The 21,864-nt window shown below is 50.1% G+C and overlaps 1 long non-coding RNA gene across 1 annotated transcript; it reads right to left on the bottom strand.

Moving 5' to 3' along the window:
* Nucleotides 15,751-19,156, bottom strand: LOC110255727. The gene is made up of 2 exons (XR_002336438.1): nt 18,176-19,156; nt 15,751-17,896 (listed from the first exon to the last, which is right to left on the bottom strand). It is a non-coding gene; the product is annotated as an uncharacterized LOC110255727 (long non-coding RNA).

Raw genomic sequence — 21,864 nt, 5'->3', positions numbered from 1 at the left:
CGGGAGGAGTCCCCCTCAGCCAGGGGACGGGGGTCGAACAACAGATGCCACCGCTGTAACGTCTCCCTTAGTTTGTGCATCGCGGTCCTGAGTGTCCCACCGAGGATGCTCCGGAGAGTCTTCCTGTAACCGTGTCCCCATGTCTGATGATGTCACCCTCAGCCAGCCTGAAGGACAGGCAACAGGCAAAAAGTTGCTTTGGTTCCAGCAGGAGCCTCAAATTGGTGGTGGGGGGGTTTCAAGGTCTTAGAAAGAACAGCATCAGAATAATAAGTCGGGGTTAGGGTGCCCCTTTTAGGGAACACTATGCCTTTTTAAATAAAATAACTGTGAGAATTCGGTCTTCTGGTTTTTCTTGGCCGCCCACAGTCACACAGGAAGTAAACCGAAGTGGAGCGTGACACTAGCTTGCTGGGAATACAGGTGTTTCAACAGGTGTTAGGTGGGAAAAACTCGATGCCCAGAGAGATGAGTTTCTCACCCTTCATGTGTCTGCTAAGATGCGACCTGGAGAGCAGGGGCAGGAGGAGACTTCCAGAACGGTGGCTGTGTGACTGTGATTTCATAGTCAAGTCGCAGAAGATATAACTGAATAATAAGAGCATTGCTCTCTGGGAAACAAGTTGTCAGACATCTCTGTACAAAGTTGGGGACCCACATCATGAGCTTAATCACGACAGCGAGGTTCCCTTTTGTTTACCATCATTAAATTTGCCTCCTAATCAGTTATCATTCTCAAGACTCCACATTTATATTCACGGTTAGGCATAATATTTTATTCTGCGGCACAACCTTGTGCAGTGGAAAATTAAAGAACCAGATAAAAACTAAAAGGGGCACGGAAAAGAATGCCTGTTTATCTGCCCGTGTGACTTGGAAAATTCTTCAAAAGAAAGAGAATAATGTAAATTTTGTGTTTTCTCTCTTCTTACATCATAACTTTCTTTTCCATTAAAAAAAAAAAGCAAGTAAAAAAAGATTATCTGATTCCTTTAAAATATGTTTGTTCACAAAAGAATTTTTCCTTTCAAAGGTCGGCGAATTCATTCGATGCCCTGGACCCGCATATTTCCCCAGCACCTTATGACCATGAACATGAACTGGTTAAAAAGCCCTGGAGCCTGGTCCCATCACACACCTCCCCTCCCTGCCTTGTTTCTCTAATTGTTAACAAAGTGAACTTGATTTGTGTGACCTAAGATTTGACCAGAACAGAATTACATTGGGGGGAGTTAGGAGTCGTCAGATACCACTTGGGAATTCATTTTGCTGTTAAATTTGGGTAACAGTGGATTTATGTTATAAGAAAGAAACACAGAACTGGCTAAACAAGAGGTAAGAGGTCCAGGCCGTGTTTAATCTTAAATTGGTTCCAGATACAAAGTGAAGCTTTCCCTGGAGGCCTTGATGGGTGGGGATGAACAGAGACACTTCATGGTATAAGCATGTTCTTGGCGGCTGTCATGAGTGTAGCTTCACCCCACGACATGTATGCTTAGAATAGCAAATCCCTCCTCCCGACAAGTTGAACTTGGCCGAAATTCTTTAAAAAGATTAGGTCAGAGAGCCCTGCTCAGGAACAAAGAGAGAGAGATACGCGGAGTTTTCCTCTGCAGGGATACAAACTGCCCCGCTGGCCGATGACATCCTATATCCATGAACATCCTTCGTGGCATTTCAGAAAAACAGGTGCACAAGCTCGGTGGGCGGGCAGATGATGACGTGCCCACAGTTGCTGTCGAGATGATGAGACTAACTTTCTAAGGGCATCGTACACTTGGAGGAGGGACCTGCCATCACCGAAGGCAGAGAACAGGCAAGGACCACGCCGCAATCGGACAAGCCATCAGTGGCGCTCCAAAAACGAGTCGTGGAATGAACCCACGCTATTGACTCCTCACGTAGCGAGGATACAAAACAACAACTCCGAAAGCAAAGCCAAACCCCTGACGGAAAGGGTCCCTCCCTCTGCGAAGACAGCGGGACTGGAGCTCCGCGCTGCAGTTGTACCGTCCTGTGAAGACGAAGCAGGGAAGGCCGGGGGGGTGGACGGCGCCGGGAGGGAGGCCTCTGAGGGGGAAGATTCCAGAGGGTGAAAGAGGCGCCCGCGGACAGCCGAGGAGAAAGGCAGCAAGGCGGCCGGGCGCTCTGGCCGTCGCGGGGCCCCCGCCCGTCGCCGGCGGCCACGACCTCCTTCCAGAAGGTCTGAGTCACAACCTCCGTCACACGAGCCTGAGAGCAAACCGGCCTGAGCCTGCCCGCATCCGGCGCACATTAAATGAACAAAACAAAAGCTAAACAAATCAACGCCCCCCGCGCTCCAAGCCTCAGGCCAAGGAACGCAGCCGCGGAGGCTCCGGGGGACCTGGGCTCCCCCAGGCTGAGGACAGGGCTGTGGACAGCGACGGCCTTAGGGGACACGCCAGAGCTCCCAAATAATCACGTTCTTTCAGTCTTTCGTTCTTTTGGGGGGTATGTTAAGATAACTGCTTATTATGGTTTATTTTTCAGTCTCCAATTATGGAGGGCATGGCTTTTTCCAGGGAAAACCACTTTTTCCATGACGTTCTGCTGTATTTGGTTAAATCCTTTTCCAACCTCCCTTAACAGTTTTCTGGTGGCTTTCTGGGGAGTCATCGCCAGTTCCCGCCGCCTGTGTGACTCTGACCCCCCACCCCGCACCCGCACTGGGGAGATGGGAGCCCCAGGGAACTGGGTTCTGCTTGCCACTCTTCCAACCAGGCTGACCCGGGCGGGGAGGGCTGCGTTACTTGCAGGGCTCTCATCACAAAGCACCACAGACTGGGGGGCTCCAGCGCGGGCAGTCCGGCAGCGGGAGCTCAGAGAGCAGGGGGGTTGCTGCAGGCTCATTCTGTGGGCAACATTCTGAGGGCAGAGCTCTCGTCTTCTCACCTGGTTTTACAGAAATGCTACGCCTGCTGACCCCTAACTCCAGGTTTCCTCCTCCCCCGCCCCCGTTAGCCACCAGCCCAGTCTTGGACTTCATCACTCTGACGACTGTAGTGGCTCCTGGGGGTGCAATCACGGCGCATCTGCTCTTGTGCGTCCGGCTTCTTGCTCGGAGCACGCAGGCCTCGCGTTCACTCACTCACGTTGCCTCTGGCTGCAGAAGCCCCTGCTCTTGGAAGGCTGAAGAGAGCTCTCCTGCACCGACAGATGCTCTTTTCTCACCCACTGCTCTGCCCAGCTCCTTTACCGTGGCCCCACCCTCGTGTTGAGACCGGAAGGGCCTCTTTAGATGAGGAAAGGCAAGTGGCTCCTTGCCTGCCGCTGCAGGGTCTGCTCTCTGCTACGGGGCTCTGGGCTCCCACACTGACCCGCAGGCAGGCCCAAAGGGAATCGGCTGCGGGACCCGTGGCCATCCCCACCTCCAGGTCCCGGAGGCTGGCTCTGGCTTGGCCTCCTGCCCTCTCCTGCTCTGGCTGGCACAGCCTCAGCTGCTCGCCGCCCTTCCCTTTCTCAGGTCCAGAGGCAGCTTGGCCGGGCTGCTGGCTGTTGGTTCTTCAGGAAGAGGATGAGCTGCCCAGCTTTTACCTGGAAGAATCTAGAAACCCCTCTTCCTTGCTTTGGGGAGGCAAAAGAAGCACTGCCTTCCCCCAACTCTGTTGGCCAAAGACCTATATAAAGAGTCTGTCTCCCTTTCTTCTTGTATAAAGGGGTTCAGGAAGAGGGGGCTTGGGGTGATGGCTGAGAACAGAAGGGCTAGTTCTGTCTCGGAAAAAGCTTGTGGCCCCGTTCCTGGAGCATTCTCTCTATCACGTGGGAACCTTAATGCCTCTTGGTCCTCCAGCTTCAGGTCCCAGCCATCCTTCTGGAGGAGCAAGAAAAGTCCTCCCCAGCACTGTGTTACCAAGAGTTGAGGAATTACCTACAGGCTTCCTCAGGTTGATCCTGGCACCTTCAAAGCACGCTGTGGACTGTGCGTCCTCCCCAAAGACGCTGCAGTCTCTTACGAAAAGGAAAGTCGTGTTAGAGGGGCTGGGAGGGGACAATGCACCGAGGCGCTCCAATTCTTCTCGCAGCTACTCTTGCCTTGGGGGCCAGCACAGCAGTTGCTGTGGGAGTGACAACCAGGAGAAAGCAGGGGCCATGTGACATCCAAAGGACCGAGAAGTTCCTCACTGCCCAGAAAATACGACCAGAAATCTTAAGATGATAGAGGCACGTAGGTTCTTAAATTTGAGTAAAACTTCTCCATTCCTTGAAAATTCCCTGTTCCTCCAACCTAGTCTCCTAACGTCGATCTGGACATTACTAAGAAATACATACTCATTCTTTTTGAAACTCAAACTATACTTTTATCATCTACCAAGATGCTTAGACAGCCTAAAATCACTTTTAATAATATGCTTATGTTTTTTCTAGTTTTAAATATAATAATTCAGGCTGCTTATAAAAGATGACAAAGTTTGGAGTTCCCTTTGTGGCTCAGCAGAAACGAATCCAACTAGAAACCATGAGGTTGAGGGTTTGATCCCTGGCCTCGGTCAGTGGGTTAAGGATCCGGCCTTGCTGTGAGCTGTGGTGTAGGCCGCAGACACAGCTCAGATCTGCGCTGCTGTGTCTGTGGCGTAGGCCAGTGGCTACAGTTCCAATTAGACCCCTAGTCTGGGAACCTCCATATGCCACGGGTGCGGCCCTAAAAAGCCAAAAGCCAAAAGAAAAACTCAAAAACCAAGTTTTCACACTTGCTGTATTCTGCGTTGTTAAATAGTTTTCAAAACAATTGTACCATCTCTCCCGGAGCTAGAACGTCTTAATATGCATCAGAGTAAGTGACACACCAAAAGGTACTCCAGCTTGAAAACTAAACCATATTTCACCATATACTTCTTTTTCTGTGAGAAAAATTTTAACGTAAAATCTATTTTTAATATCTTATGGACATCGCTTTTAACATTCAGATGACATGAAAGCAGTTTAAGAAACACTGCCATGGAGTTCCCGTCGTGGCGCAGTGGAAATGAATCCAACTAGGAACCATGAGGTTGTGGGTTCGATCCCTGGCCTCACTCAGTGGGTTAAGGATCTGGTGTTGCCGTGAGCAGCGGTGTAGGTTACAGACACACTAGGATCCTGTATTGCTGTGGCTGTGGTGTAGGCTGGCAGCTACAGCTCCAATTAGATCCCTAGCCTGGGAACCTCCATATACCACAGGTGTGGCCCTAAAAAGACAAAAAAAAAAAAAAGAAAAGAAAAAGAAATACTGCCATGAACTGTGTTCTCTCCATGGGGTGAAGACAAGAGAGCTCACATTTGGGATGACAGGCCAATGTTTGCTGAGTACATTTGCATGGTTTTAAGAATAATTGTTATCTAAGGCTTGAGATGTTCTTTTTCTTGAGGTACATATACAAATATCTGTAAAAGTACATACTTTCACATATTATGTCTTCCAATTTTTTCAGGCTAAAACTATTGTTCAAAACATGGGTAGTGTTAAAGGAAAAATCTGATCTTCCAAATCTGATCTGCTTCCTGCCATAGGAGGGGGCAGAGCGTCAACCCATCACCCAGGTAACAGCCTTTTCTAGAACATGTATTTCTTTGGTGACTGATTCCATCATAGCGAGAGTTATGAAAATCATTCTAACGCCCTTTCATATAGACAATGATTTCTTCCTTAAAAGAGTTACTTAAGCATAGTTTAACGCTGAAAAATTTACTAATGCATCAAAAGAATCAACTATAATTTTAGTACTAAAATAACCTATAGGAATTTTATACAATCATGGTATATAAGCTAGATTATCACAAATATTTATAACAACTTATGAAAACAGCATACTGAAAACTGTCCACATGCAGAAATTAAGTGTTTTAAGATAAAACCGTGCAGGCTTTGGCTGGATGATGAGTTGACATATGTACATACATGCTGTCTTCTCATCCACTGCCTGGTACTTGTCTCCATGGCGTCAACAGTAGGACGAGTGCCTGGTGGCTCGAGTCCATGGGCTTATTAGAACACAGGGCTGCAGGCTGACCCTGGTTCACAGGAACCCGCCACTTCCCACCGCTTACCCTGTGCCTTGCCCAAACGCCAGCCTGGCTTTTCTCCTTCCCGCAGGGGTCTGGTTTGTGCCTGGCTTGCTGGCGTGAGCAGGCACTTCGGAGCAGAAAACTCCCCCTTAGCCGCTCATCCTGAGAATCCAGAACCTGCTGTCCACAGAGAGAAAGGTTTCCTGTGTGAGCACCCCCATCAAGCTGTCTGCTGGCCCCCTGCCCCCCAAAGTCCCGTAGCCCTGCTTCCCCTCCCGAAAACCAATCCCTGCTGGGTTTTGCAATGATTGCAGATGCTGATGTCGCTGTGTTTTCCCTATGCAATGGTCTTTTTTCTAATAAAGTCTCTCCACACTTAAGTCTGTATTTATTTTTATTTGACAATGTCGCACACACACGTGCACACACACACGTGCACACTTCTAATTGTAAATATGAGCAGATCTAAGCCATGTTTACTAGTGATGTGTATGTGTCCTGTGCTGTGTTAGATGAAGTATGATAAAATGTTGTCACCAAGTAATTTACAGAATATACCCCTGGGATTTGTTTAAACAGTAATACAAACAGTATATGATCATGAGAAAGTAAGTAACAGAGCACTGAAAAAGACCACCGCTGGTGTGTCCATATAAGGTTGCCTCTCTCTCTCTGATTTTGGTGTTTTCTTTTCCTTATTCTGTGGCTGCTGTTTTTCCTTTATTTGATTTGATTCGTCCGCTTGCTTGTTTGCGTGCTCTGTACCACGTCCAAGCTGGAGGAAGCCGCTCCCTTTAGTTTCCCCGAGATGGGAGGGTCTACTGATCGGTCCCTCGAAGGGGCTAATCATTTCAAATGGGAAGTTCAGCCACTGTGATTCTAGCATCACGTGGGGAGATGTTTAACAGCCTACGCCCCATCCCAATCCCATGAGAACTGGTGGGGACCGGAGAGCTGCGAAAGCCCCATCGGTGCTCTTGTGGGCGGGGGGGGGGGGGGCTCAGATGCGCGTCCAGGGAGGATCTGCAGGCCCCCCCAGGAAGACAAAGGGACCCACTCTCAAGCTCACTTCCTGACTTTCAAAGCCACTGTGACTACACCTCGGGATCAAAGGGACCACAAGCCTCTGGGGCCGTGACTGCCAGCGGCTCACGGCTCCTTGGACCCCAAAAGGCTCTGAAGTCCACTGTGAGTTTCTGTGTCGGGGAGAAGGGTCCATGGGGGGAATCAAAGCCCTGATCTGCCAAAGAGCCACCTGCATCTACCCACACCGCGAGTCTGCAGTGGGAAGACCCCTGCCTCCACTTAGGTGACCCCGGCTCTATCAGAGCTGCTCCTTATGACAAGTGAACTCTCAGGGTCTCCATAAAAGTTACAAACGATGGCTTATTTTCAGTCATTTATTAACATGTCATTAAAAGTTTATCTGAGGTAGTGTGAAAAACTTGAAGTGTTTGATAACTTAGAAAATAGGGGGAGGTTCCGTCGTGGCGCAGTGGTTAACAAACCCGACTAGGAGTGACGAGGTTGCGGGTTCGGTCCCTGCGCTTGCTCAGTGGGTTAACGATCCGGCGTTGCCGTGAGCTGTGGTGTAGGTTGCAGACGTGGCTCGGATCCTGCATTGCTGTGGCTCTGGCATAGGCCGGTGGCTACAGCTCCGATTCGACCCCTAGCCTGGGAACCTCCATATGCCGCGGGAGAGGCCCTGGAAATGGCAAAAAGACAAAAAAAAAAAAAAAAAAAAAGAAAGAAAATAGGGAAAGATGTCCACTAAAATTCTCCCATAGACATCGGACCTTCCACAGACACCTGGTCTCTGCCGAACACAGTTTAATTCAAATATTCACTAACACCTGAAAAAAAATGCAGATGTATTTTCTAATGTCCAATTGTACCCAAGCATAACTATGAACATCCAATGAGGAAAGGGCCCAGGCTTCTGAAGACCGAATGTGACGACCGGCAGGTGCCCTGTTCCTTTCCCAGGAGCCTTTCTGGGAACACGTGAGCCCGCAGTTTGGCTCTGCTGTATTTTGGTCCTGTAGTCTGGCTGATTCCAAACATTAGCATGTCAGAACTACTAGGGAAGAGGGGGTTAACGACCTGGCCTTCCTAGGAAGAGGTAATTATTTTAAATCATTTGATGGAAAAAAATAAGCAAATCTGCTGGTTGGGCTACTGCTTGTATTTGTCCATCTTGAGTTTGATCAGCAGGTCACTGCTCAGCAATAATTAACTATCTTCATAGTAACACACCAGCGGCTAAAACCGGGTTATAAGAGTTTGGAAATATTTTACTGAGTTACTTTGGATTTGAAATAAAAGCAACGACGCAGTTTAGAAAGCAAGGAATAAGTAAAGAATAAATTTCACCCAAACCAACTGTGAACATTAAAACTTAGTCTATGAATGCGCCTCCTAGGTAAGTGGTATTTCATTAAAATTAATCTAATTTTCAAAACTGAGGTAACCTTTCACTCACTAACAGACTGAATTTGTTATTTCTGGGTATAGGAAGTCTTCATCTTTGTCCCAAAGCTGTCTATTAAAAAGACAGGCATGTAGTCCACAGGCAGGAAGAGAAAGTCCATCCCCACCGAGCAAGGAAGTAAAAGGCAGTGACCCAATGTGGAGTAAGAACCTAGAAAGCCACCTGTATCACTCACACCTACTACCGCTCGCGAGTCTAGGAAAGACGCCTCTACTTTATTTTTCCTTCCTACCACAGTGAGTTGAAAGGTAATGACGGCTCCACCTGCTGAACGCTCGGATGCTGAGGAGAAGCCGTAACCGTGGATGTGGGCGCCTCTCCCGCTATCACAACCATGTCTAAGTAGGGTTGCACTTTCACAGCTTTCAGAGGAGGTTAGAACTCAGCTGCGGTTGGGGCTGAATCCCTATGCCTGACCGAGTGCCTACGGCGCTCAGACATAAAAGCAGACCCATGATTTGCGCAGCGCTTGGAACTGAAAAGGCTGGGCTCCAGGACATACAGACTTGGTCCCCAGGCCTGAGGTGCCTGGTGGGAGACTGGGCACGTGGTGTCATGGATACTTGAGAGGAAGCCCCACGAGATCCTGGTCAACTGCAGCCGTCCAGCGTAGGGACGTGGGTATATCAACCGGATGCAGCCACGTGCGGATTCTGGATGAAGGTCAGTGGGGCCTGTTACTGGGCGTTGCTAACAGGTGCCAGGCGATGTGAAGGCTGCCTGCCCAAAGATCGCAGACAGCCCTGCCGTCTCCCCATACCATGTGTCAGGACATCTAGTTCAAGGCCTGGGGGCCCCGTGGGTGCCCTGGGACCTCCCTCCGCCTTGATTCCTCACTTGCACGCAGGAGTGGCCATACTCACCACCCAGGCATGACGTCAAGACTCAGCTGAGATAGGGCGTGACGTCGGAATCACAGAGAACAGAAACACAGCACGTCCTTAATAGGTACTAAAATTCTTCCCATTTTTCAAATTGCTTTGAAAAAACAAACTGCTTTGCTATCCAGAGAGGACGGCCAGAAAAACAGCATAATTCCTGCTCTGCTCTTTGAGCGTTTACTCACACGTGTGTTTATTTTTTCCCATAATAATGCACAGGAAATACACTACATCTTCCAAGTGCTGGCCGATTCTGTTTATGTTTGTTTGCACACTGAGTCCCTGATGGACAGAGGTCGTCGGGAGGCCTCCGTGCTCCGGGGCCCAGTGAACGCTGGGTTACCGGGACAGCCCTTTCCACTGAGGCAGCGGCATTCTGCCCACGATCTTTCACGTGGGTTTGATGACTTTTCACATGCCTCGTGAAAAAAATTTATTTTTTCCTTTTTGGCTGTGCTTCTCTCACAATACAAACTCCCTCTAAAACTGATGGCAGACTTTATTTGAACGCACAAGTACATTCCAGCTTGAGAATGAATCAAAGCCACATTTTTTTCCGTAGGATAAAGACACTGTATCACTGAGCTTTTGTGTGTCCTCACAGATGCGCCTCTCCTCGGCCTGGACGTGAGCTGTCAAAATCGTACTTTGTGGCTCTACGTGTCTACTGACGGGAGCTAGGAATCAGGGGGAATACTAAGGCCACTGAAATTTCCAGCTGCCTACATTTCTACGCTGAGTAATTCTGCCCGCCCCAAAAGCAAATATTTAGAACGAGTCCATGCTGACTCATGATGGAACCTTCAGGACAAAATGAACACATTGTTTCTGCTCCCTGTGCCCCAAGGGTGGGGACCAGGCAGTCCTGCCTTTAAATAGTCACAGGTTGTGTCAGTGACCTTCGTGTCCCCTCCTGATGACTCACAGGCCTAACCTCAGTTCTTACTGGTGCCACCTTTCAAAAATGTCTGTTTTCACTCCTGAGCACCTCTTCTCTCTAAAAGGGTACGGCAGCAAGTGTCCATTTCCCTCTGCCTCATAAATGAAAACGAACGATGTTGAACAAAACAAAATAGGAGTGTTTAGCCCCGAATGATGCCGCCGCAGCCGCCTTCCGCGCCGAGTGCGCCCCTTCCAGTCAGTCGAGACGCCCATGACATTTGCTGTCACAGGAATCCGGCCCGAAGCAGTTTCGTAAGTTTTCTATCACTGGTTGGCGTGTGGGGGCCGAGACAGAAATGGAGAAGGGAAAAATACGGTGGAGAGAGCCTTGGACTGACTGGGGTAGGATGATGTCAGCAAAACAACGTGGAGCCAGAAGCAGGGAGCCCTCTGTCCCCGCCTGCCTGGGACTGAAGGGTGTGGGGAACCCCTGGCTCTCTGCCGACACCAGGGACAGGTTCGGATATGCAGTCCCCCTTTTACTCCACGAAAGGCCTTTGGGCAAACCAGCGTCTCTGGGCCGCGGCGTCTCGCTGGCGCAGAGGATACTACATCTGCTCTTGGGTTTCACGGAGCAGAGATGCCGTGGGCAGAGAATGGTCTGGACACCGTGAGCCTCCCGTGGCCTCAGCCTTCCTGCATTTAGCTCCACCAATCCCCGCAACAACCCTGCCGCGCGGCAAAGGGGATCATTCGCGCCCCTTCTCTGTGCAGAATGAACTCCGCCCTCGTCAGGTCACCGCCAGGGGCCAAGCTCCGCCCTGACCCAGGCCCTGTCCACGCTCTCACCAGCTGTGCCATCTGCACCAGTAAATAATACGGACTGTTCTCATCATTATCTTCACATAAAAATACAGAAGACCGCCTGGCCGTCCTCATCGCTGCGCCCCTCCTCACACAGAGCAGTGACCCCAAAGCACCAAACTTGCCAGGTCGTGTTACCCGCGGCCCCAGAATCAGAGAGGGGCTGCCTTCTCGGGCCTGTGAAAGTCCCGCGGGGTCCGAGCAGTCCCCCACGCCAGGGCTGGGCTCGGGAGGAGGGGTCCCAAGGCAGAGGGCCTGCGCCTGCCCTCCGCCTCCCACCCATGCCCACTGGCTCCTCCTTGTTCTTCGGCCCCGCGGCCGATGGAGTCCCTGCTCAGGAATCAGATCCCAGCTGCAGGTGTGGGATCTGATTAACCCAGTGTGCTGGGCTGGGGCGCGAACCTGCCTCCCAGTGCTCCAGAGACGCCAGCACACCCTACTCGCCAGAGCGGGAACTCCCTCACCATCACGCTTCAACAGGCTGCTGCCTCCACGCGGGAAATACGCTGTGTCCCCTGCAGAGAGTGGCATGCTCTGCAGCGACTTATTTTGGGGTTTCAAGGAGCTAGGCTCTCGCTTCTTTCTCCAAAATGAACGGAAGCCAGCCACTGCTTCCCCCACATCGCTATCACCAGGGGGCGCGGGGCTCGGCCGAGAACGTCTTCGGGTCCTTGCTCTCCCCCAGCATTTGCTGTCTGCAGCGACCTGGACCCCTGCTCACCAGCCAGGCCCTCCCTGGATGGCGTGTCGGACACTCCGCACTCACGTCACCCTGTGGCCGCGGTCGGCTCAGCTGTGCAGAGCAGTCGATTACACAGAATTCTGTGACGTTAAGAAGCCAAGGGCCCACGATTCTCTTAGCATTTTTTCACGCAGTTAATGTGCCAGGATTCTGCCATTGTCTGGTGTGGGCTTCCCTAGAGCCCAAGCCAAACTCTGCTTGCCTTTCCCATCACTGGCCAATTTTTAATCCACTTGTGCTGATGTAGAGGTTCTTTTTGTTTTCCTTCCTGACACAAGCAGGAAGTTTCCAGAGCCCCAAAGTAAGAGAGCAAATGACTTACATTGCTTATTTCAGCGTAGTTACTTTGTAAATACGGTTTAAAGACTCAGATTTTCTATGAATCACTTATATTCATTTCAGTGAGGTTATTTCCTTCACTTTCAGAAAACGGGGTAATCGTACATGATTCTTTAATGAGAAAAATACTATTACCACCCCTTTTTTCCTTCCTCCTGCTCTCTTGCTGCATGTCTTTCATCAGCTTTTCGGGACCCCCTGAAACCCCGGTCATTGCCGCAGTGCCCTCATTTTTTAAAAGTGTGGTTCAGCCATGAGACATGGACTTGAAATCCAAGTGTCTCCTGGGTGCCTCCCATTGATTTTTGAAATTTCTCCCAGGTTTATAAAAATTAATCAGGTTACCTTTGCTTTTTAGAGTAATGCCTTGTGGCTGGCTCAACCACACCCTCAGTGCTACCGAGAATGTCAGTTCCTCTTGGATTTGTATTTTAGGGGAAAAATCGCTTGTGTTTTATTGACGCAGCCCAACGGAATCAAAACGCCACGGCAAAATAAGCAGGCCAACAAAAAAGCATCGTACTTTTTTCAAAGGCCCTTTAAAGATATACAGTAACACCCAGTTAACTCTGTGCCATTTACTTGACGATTTTCGTGTTGAGAGAACAGAATCGTGGAAGCTAGCCAAAAAGGGACCTTGGGAACCAATATAGGCGATTAGATTGCATCCTGTTCATGAAAGTACATGCGCTTTATTCTTGGGCAATTCTCGCAGGCTTAAGTCATTAATTATTATTACACTAAGCTAAACCCCTCCTCAACATACTGGTATACAAATGCCCAATCCACCAAGAAGTTGACAGAATTATAGTGAACATCATGTATCCTTCAGCCAGATTTCACAACTAACTTTTGTTACCTCTGCTTTGTTCCATGTCTACCCATCTTCTTCATTCCTCTGCCCATAAATTAATCCAGTATAAGCACAATTTCAACACGTTGATGGCCTAATTTCCTACCCATGGGAAATCTGAGAGCCATGGATTAGAACGGGGTTGGACAGGGAGACTTTAAAGAGTGGGCCCCTGGGTCCTGACCCGGTGATGACCTGACGACTTGGTGTAGGTGGGTACACAGGGGAAACCCCCTTCCTCGTTGGCGGCTACTGCCTAGAAGACTGGGACTGTAGCGCATAAGCTATGAGTCCATCCTCTGCACAGGACGGGCGCCGCTAACGAGATCCTGACTCGTGATGAAGCCTGGATGTGACCCCAAGGCTCTCCTCTACTCGGCGCTCCAGGCGGGGACCACCGGGGGGGTGGCAGTTGCCAGGCCTGTTGAAACTTACTCGCCGTCCACGGCGGAGTAGACCTCCCGTCTCTACACGGCTGAACCCTGAGGGCAGCGGCATTAGAGCCACAAGTGGTCTGCACCGCTGCCAACCCCTCTGATGGTGAATAAAACATGAAATCAGAAAGTAGAGTCCCTGGCCCATTCAGTACCATGCCTCCAACTCTTAGATTGAGGTATTCTCCACTCCTTTTGCTTCACACTCACTCACACACACACACACACACACACAGAGAGCACGCGCGCGAGCGAGAACTGAAGTTTTACAGTACATCTCTCTCCAACGTGAAAGTTTCTGCCCAAGCGTTAGACCTGGGCAGCCATAAGGATGTTATCAGTGGGAGGCTCTGCTCTTAAGGAAAATAAGTGAACAAGACAGTTTATGGGACGATGGTGTCTGGGTGGAGACACAAGCTGGGTGCCCTGGCCGCCCAGGTGTGTGCAGGGTGTTGGAGACCAACGGAGCAGGTGCAAGGCTTCCTAAGAGTCCAGGGTGGGGTGGGGTGAATCATGAGGAGGAAGGAGAGTTACACAGGAGGATACAGCCATATTCTGAATTCTGGACGTCGCGGGCATAAACATGATTTCGATTTTATCATCTGGTACACAAGTCACACTGTTAACAGTGGGGCAGAGGTCATGGAATAATCTGAGAAGTCCGTCGTGTAATTAAGACAGAAAACAGAGGGAATTTTCATACGCATTTTTAAAGGGCTACTAGGAAAATAAAGGGTAAAATTTTACAGTGTTCCAGCATCGTGGGACACTTCCCTCATCCAGAAGATTCCTGGAAGTGGACCCGCTCATGCTCCAACCCAACCACGATTGAGGCACTGCTTCGGACATACGCGGAGCAGTGTCTTTTGTGGTAGGCTGACTCTTGAGTGAAGTGAAAATCTGCTTTTGATGCATCTTAATTTTCATAAACCAAACTGCTTTGCCTGGAGGCCGCGGGCGGTACGCGTGGTGGTGCCTGGGGACGAGGAAGACGGAGGGTCTGGCCTCTGTGTGTGTAACCTGCCTCCTTTCATTGTCTGTTTGGCTGTGTCACTGCAAAGCAAGGTTTTCCCTTTCTTCTTCTGAGACCCCGAGGTCCGTGAGGAATGTCGTGTGTCTTGGTCACAGGCCGTAAGAAGAAGGTTGCCTTGCACAGCTCAGAAGCTCCGTTTGTCCCCAGCTGTGTTCACAGTAGATGGGTTGTGTTTCCGTCCTGTTCGTGGATCAGCTGAAGCGTTTCACGCGAGGGGCAGCCCCAGGGAGCAGGGGTCCTCGAGACAATGGCACCCAGTCCTCTGTCACCTCGGGTGGCCTGGGGGCCGATGTGGGGGGCACGGGCACAGCCTGTCTCCACGCTGCTAAGACGGCGAAGCAGAGGCACACAGCTGTGAACACAGCCAGACGCTGGCGGAGGACAGCTCAGGGGCCTGGGAAATAAAGATTCAAAGGAGGGAAAAATCTTGCCCACTTCAATTCTGCCAGGGTCTAAATACAGCTATGTCCTTAGGCAAGAGCTCACAGGATCCTGCCATCTGACCTTCCTCACACGCCCAGCCTGGCGTAAATGGCAGGATTGTCCACAGCGTTTCAGATGAGACCCTTTTCAGTGGCTGCTTCCGAAACAGCTGCTCCTTGTGGGTTCCCAGAATTGCATTTTGGCTTCAGGATGTCTGGAAAGGGCTGAACTGCCCTTCGCAGCACAGCAGAAAGAAAATGATGGGAATACATGACTTCATAATCTGCACACCAAACTCATCTGGGCTGTGTATTTAGTGTGTTTGTGTGCGTATGTGTGAGTCGGGGTATGGGCATCCAGATTCATGATATATACCATCCTCTGTCCAGCAGGTCCAGTATCTGGTACCTATTTCCATTTGGCAGACAAGACTCGGTTGTTAAGAGACGCAGACAGGTTTTTCGGAGAGATGCTCTCGAGCCACACCCCCTAGCTTGGATGTAGACGGAAGAGAGCGCCTCTGGTTGAGCTGGTGAGCCGTAGGTGCTGTGAGGTTTGCAGACTCTCGCGGGCTCCGGGGAGCTTCGGCCTGTTTGGGACATTGGGGACCCCCAGCTGCCCCTCTAGACCAGCATTCTCGCACGGTGGGGCCTGACCTGCGACCCCACGCCCCCCCGCTGCCCCTCCTCCCAGGGCTGGTTCCCTCCGGCCTCCGTTCCCCCCCTCCTGCTCTGTGTGCTGCACAAGGCACAGGGCCGACGTGTTAGTTTCTACTTTTTTCTGGCATTATGAAACAGAATCAATATTATGCAAGACATGTTTTAATTCTGAGGTATACAGCTCTCCCATACAACAGGCCACTGTACTCGAACAAAGCCCATGTAACAAGACGATGTGCTTGTTCTTTCTTGGGCTGGAGGAGTGACGATGACATCAAAACCTATTCGCCTTTTTTAAAAGTCTGTTTTTCTCTCCTGGTGTGTTAATCACCACAAGGGCCAGGGCCATTTCTGTCTCGCTCACTTTTGAGCCCAACCTCCAGTATGACGCTAACATGCGACGCATCCTCAACCACCGTACTTTTTATTAAAGTGTAGCTCATTTACAATATTATCAGTTTCAGTACACAGCCTAGTGACTTAGTATTTTTACAGATGATGTTCCATTAAAAGCTACTAAAAGATAACGACTAGAACTCCCTGTGCTGTTCAGCACACCTGCAGCTTCTCCTTCCACACAGAGTACTGTGTACCTCTTTCCCCCCCAATCTTGCCCTCCCCCACTGGCAACCACTAGTTTTGTTCTCGATATCCGTGAGTCTGTTTCGGTTTTGTTAGATCCATTTTATTTTTTAGTTCCACACATTCGTGATATCATGCAGTCTTTGTCTTCCTCTGTCTGACTTACTTCACTGAGCATAATACCGTCCAGGTCCATCCATATTGTCGCAAATGGTAAAACTTCATTCTCTGGGTGGCTGCGCCGTATTCCCTTGTGTATATGCACCATGGCTGCTTCATCCATTCACCTGTTGATGGACATTTTGGCAGCTTCCATGTCTTGCCCACTATAAACACTGCTGCCATGAACACGGGAGGGTGTGTATCTTTCCAAATTAACGTTTTCTTTTTTCTGGACATACACCCAGGAGTAGCCATGCTGGCTCATAGGTGGTTCTAGGGTCAGTTTTCGAGCAAAGCTCTGCGCTCTCTCCCATGGAGGCGGCACCAATTTACATTCCTCCCAACAGCTGCCATGCCCCCCCCTGCTCCACATCCTTGCGGCATTCCTTCTTTGTGGTCTCCTCGCGATGGCCGTTCTGACGACCTCTGCACTCTGCATGAACCCCTGGTGGTCATCTCACAGGGACCCCCTCCAGCAGGATCCCCTGAGCAGCTCCTGAGCTTCTGCTCCAGAGTGAAGGCACTGCTGGCAGCCTGGGAGGTGCAGGGAAGGCCCCTTTCACCTGCAGGCCCTGGAACCCTGGAAGGATGTGGGCAAGGACTGGGGCTCCAATGCGGCACTAACTTGTCAGGACTCTCTCTTCTCATGCCAAACAAGTATTTACCTGTGCACTAACTTTTTGTATTCATAATTCTGTAGATGTTTCAGGCTCCACAGAACGTGGCTCAGCCCCAAATACACCCCAAACAGGAGGTGAGTTAATACTTTTTCTGGAGGACTCCTTCTTGTCTCCTTCTGGTCCTTTTCCTGCTGCTTCCACCCCCCCCCCCCCCCCCCCTTTCCCGTCCTTCTTTCCAGCCGCGCTCGCGTCTGACCGTCACACCTGGCAGCACGGCCCCGCCTGCGCATGTGCGAGGAACAGCCCCCCGCCCCCAGCTCGACAAAAACTGTCAGCATTTTAGGGGGTCTCTCCCTTGAGCCCCTACATCCCACTCTAATTAGAAGCCTGAAAAGAGGGTTTCCCCCGTTTCCCCTCGTTTCTGGGATATGAGCATGTGGTCTACGTGTGCCAATCTCATGCTTGAAGCCTGGGTTCTTTTAATTTAAAGCCCCTAAACATATTTCTGAACTAAGAGCGCACGATTGAGTTAGTGGTCGAGGTAATAACGAGGACGAGCGTCCCCCGTGTCCCCCTTTATCATCAGCACCCCGCCTACTTGGAGGGAGGCCCTCGGGCGCTGTGCTGTCCTGGCAGCACATGGCTCCTTCATGCCGCCTCATTTCGGGATTATCACGAAGCTCCTCCTCCCCCAAAATACGCAGCTTCGCTTCCAGAACCCCACTCTCGGAGGACGTTTCTGTTTCTGGTGCCTCCCAGGACCCTCTGTGGAGATGCAGCCCTTGTCGGCCCTGAGGGCATCAGCAGAGCCAGCGAGGCCTGCCGCGGGGTCTGTGTGAGCAGGTGTCTCCACTGGTTCCCACTGCCGCCCGTGGAGTCAGTGCTGGCCGGGGTGGCCGGGCTGGAACGTAGCTTTCAGTGCTGGCGTCTGGAAAAGGCGCAGCCGTGAGCACAGGTTTCCTGTGACGGCCCAGAGCGACCCTGCTTGTCCCGGGCTCTGGGTTCCTCCCTCCTTCTCGGGGCTGAAAGGACATCTTGAGTGACCTGCACCCTTCCGGGGGCCCAGGTTCACCTCCTTGTGGGAACTGGCGTGGGAGGAGGAGCTGAAACGGCAGCCAGGCTGGCATTTCAGCAAACGGTCCAGCAGTCCAGCCCAGCGCCAAGGAACAGGGCAGATAGAGCCCAGCATGCCTGGGACGTGACTCACCCGAGGAGCAGCGGCCCCCGCCCGGCTCTGGGCCTCGCCGTTTCTGGGGAAAACATTCTCTGGGGCTCTTGCAAGAGGATGACTCATGTCAGGGGGTATTTTTAGGAATCTGTTAACTTGCACTTAGCTTAGGGAGGCAGGATCCAATTGGAGCGGAGCTGTGAGCCGTTACACACAAGCTGTTTTGAATGTTGTAATTGTGCCACGGTTTCTGGGTCTGCGGATTGAGTCATCTTCTGGTGAAGCAGAAGGGAAAACAGAAAGAGACTGTTGCTACAACAGGGCATTTGATAAGATGCTAAAGAAATCAATGCCAGGAACAGCATTATATTTATCTTTATAGGATCACACCTGCTTGTTCCAAGCACATCGTGTAAGACTTGGTTATATTTTGCAGAGTCACTGTTGGGCACTTTGAGGACGAGGGGAGCATATCTGCGCCGGTCTTAGAGGCAGAGGCTAGTAGGTTAAAGTGCCCTTTTACACAAGGTCGGCTCTGGGAGGGTCTCGTGTATTTGCACCTTGCGTTTCAGACGCTGGAAAGGAGCAGACCAAGTGGTTCAGCAGATGATGCCTGGGAGGAGTTAATGCGCCTGGGACCCTGATCCTGGGAGGCTGGGAACCTCCCAAATGGAGCGCATGTGTGTGCATATGTGTGTGTGGGGGGGCATATGTGCATGTGTAGGTATGTGTGCATATTTTGTGAGTGTCGGTGTGCTTCTGATGTGTGTGTGTGTTGTTTATGTAGATATGGACATGTGTATGTATTTGAGTGTGCATAGGTTGGTATTTGGTTTGCGTGTGTTTGCAGGCATGTGTGAATCTACATGTGTATTCTTGTGTATGTGTGTTTGTGTTATGTAGACATTTTGTTTTTGTGCATATGTACCTCTGAGTATATTTGGTTATGTGTATTATGCGTAGGGGGTGTGTGTGTGTGTTTGGGTATGTATATTTGATGTGTGTATGTTTTATTTTGTGCATGTGTCTGTGTACTGATGCTTGTATCTGTTTTTGTGTATGTGTTTACCTGGGTGTGCCTGGGTGTGTGTGTGTGGTTGTGGTTGTATGTATTGGGTGTAGGTTTGTACATGTTTTCAGGTATGTGTTTGCACTAAACCACCAGTCCAGTTAAGCATATGCGGGGCCACTCAGAAGCTAGTAGGTAAGTGAGTAAGTGGTTTGTGGAGTTTTCAAAGCTGAGAAACAGCATCTTTGTTTCAGGCGGGAAAGGGAATCCTGCTATCAAATGCCCAAAGAGCACCGGCTCAGTAAAGTGGGGCTTTGCTACAACAGCAAGGATTTCTCATCTTCCAGTAATGATCAAAGGCAAACAAAACAAACAACAAAGCAAATGTCAAAACAAGACTAAAACTGCTGGCTGGCCTGACTGTTCCATTTCTTTCACTGTTGCTGCTTTTCTCCTACATTCCACACCCCGAGATGCTCAGATGACTTTTCTGAGTTGGCCAGTGTGTACAAGCTCCTGCCATCTTACCCAGGGCACGTGTGTCTGTGCTGACCGGTCCTTTGCCTGGTACGGCCTGGGTGTAACCAACACTCATGAGCTTAAACGGTGATTCTTCCCCACGTGGAGCTGGGTCGCCCAGAGCTCTCCCCGTGCCGTTTCACGACCGTTCCCTCTCCCACCGTTAGTGTTATTAAAACAGATGGTGCCTTTCCCTCCAGCAGGGCGCTACGACAGCCAGTTTTAGAGAGTAAATTGGGAAGTCGATGTTTCCTTGTAAATAAGCAGGGGATAGCTCACCCAGCTCAGCCAAGGGAGAGAACCAGATCTCAAACGTCACCTGGAATTCAAGCCACTGAGAGCAGTCCTTTGCTCAAAAGAGGAGAAAAACCCTCTGCGGGACTCTGATGTTGGAACTTCGACCCCAATGTTCTTCTTGTGTCCTGACGGGTGAAAAGCAGAAACAGCACACCGTCTCTTTGGCAGTATTTTTGGCTTAGCCAAAAGTGAGGAAGTATTAGATAATTCATGCAAAATCTGTTTTGACGTAATTTCCAATCTTTGTTCCAGACTCAAAAATATTTGGCTAACCTGGAGAAGCAGCTGAACCGTGGGGTAATAATCTTATCCAAACGGCCACTATTTAAGAATTACTAATTACTAAAAATGAACCTTCCCAACATAATTTTTGTTAAATTACAGTCAAGTGCTCTCGTTTAGATGCAAATAGGATTTTTAAAAAAGATAATACTTGAAAAATTCGTGTGCTTTATTTGTCATAGGTGTAACGTCCAAACCACCTGTATACTTGGTCCCTATTCCGTCTCCCCCAAATTCCCACCAGCTCCCTCTTCCTTCAGGGTGGGCAGACAGGCCTGACGTCTCTCCCCATGTCAGCAGAACAGCCAGGGCTTCATAGTTGTGTGTTTTCCTGGTCACTGTGGATCCCTCATGATTACAGAAAAAAATCACGGCCCTGCCTACACAGTTTTACCTCTGTGTTCTACACAAAATGCAGCAATCAGCGTGATAGGTTGTTTTTGCACACATGAAAACAATTGAAAGAAAATCTTGACACGTGCTTGTAAGTGGTGGTACTTTCCGTCCAGAATAACATGAAACCTATTCACTGCCTCCGGTTGTCTTCCAACTTGATGAGTCAAAACCTCTGGGCACTTCTTTCCCCTCCATCACAAAATAATCAAGGGTAAGGACACACTCTTGCAGCTGGAGCATCCTACAAGGCTAAAATAGGGCAGCTGTGACTCACAAAGCCCTGGACTTGACGTGATAGGAGAGACTGACTTTCGGTTTTCTCACCATGGTCCTCCTGGGGTGCCTCACTGTCCCCAGTTGAGTTCTGGGGCTTGAGCAGCAGGAACGAGTGAACGGGAGGACTGCTCTGGACTCAGAAATGCTCCCCCGCCATGGCCAGGGGGTTTTCTAGAAAAGTGAGGAGAGGAAAACTGACGAAAATCTGCCAGAGTGGCTTTTTCAAAATCACCCGTGATTGTGATACTCACTCCTCAAACTTTGAACATTTTGCAATATAGTCTTCTATTCAAATTTACTTTTCACTTACCAAAGTGGCATCTTATGGTACTGTTTCAAGACTCACATTTTATAATGAGGTCAAGCTACATTACAAAAAAAGGAATATGGTCTTGGTAGCGTTTGCATTTTCTCGTAAAACTCTAACATCTCCTGGTTCAGTCGAGAATTTGGCTTTTTTCCAGATGGACCTGAAGTCCTCCTGTAGCCCCTTATGACTTGTAGGTTTTCCAAGAAATGCCTCCTGTTCTGATAAACGTCCTTTCATAATCCCATAAAAGTTTCATGCCTTGGCTCATGTGATTATGGGAGCAGCAACAAGGCACAGACTGGCGGCTTAGACAGCAGACACGTAGTTCTCAGAGCTCTGCAGGCTGAGAGTCCCAGATTAAGGTGCCAGTGGATTTGGTTCCTGGAGAGGGCTCTCCTCCCGGCTTGCAGACGGCCGCCTTCTTACTGTGTTCTCGTGTGGGAGAGAGAGAGTTCTGGGGTCTCTTCCTCCTCTTTTAAGGACCCCATCCTATCACAGGGACTCCACCCTCATGAGCTTATCTACCCCTAACTGCCTCCCCCAGGGCCCATGTCCAAATAGGGTCCGACTGGGGTTAGACTTCAGCGTATGGGTTCTGAGGGACATAAACATTCAGTCCACAGCACCTCATCAGTGTGC

This window comes from Sus scrofa, chromosome 10 (genome assembly GCF_000003025.6).
Source record: "Sus scrofa isolate TJ Tabasco breed Duroc chromosome 10, Sscrofa11.1, whole genome shotgun sequence".
Lineage (NCBI taxonomy): Eukaryota > Metazoa > Chordata > Mammalia > Artiodactyla > Suidae > Sus > Sus scrofa.
The sequence above is the reverse complement of the archived record's forward strand: the minus strand, read 5'-3'. Positions and strand labels throughout refer to the sequence as shown.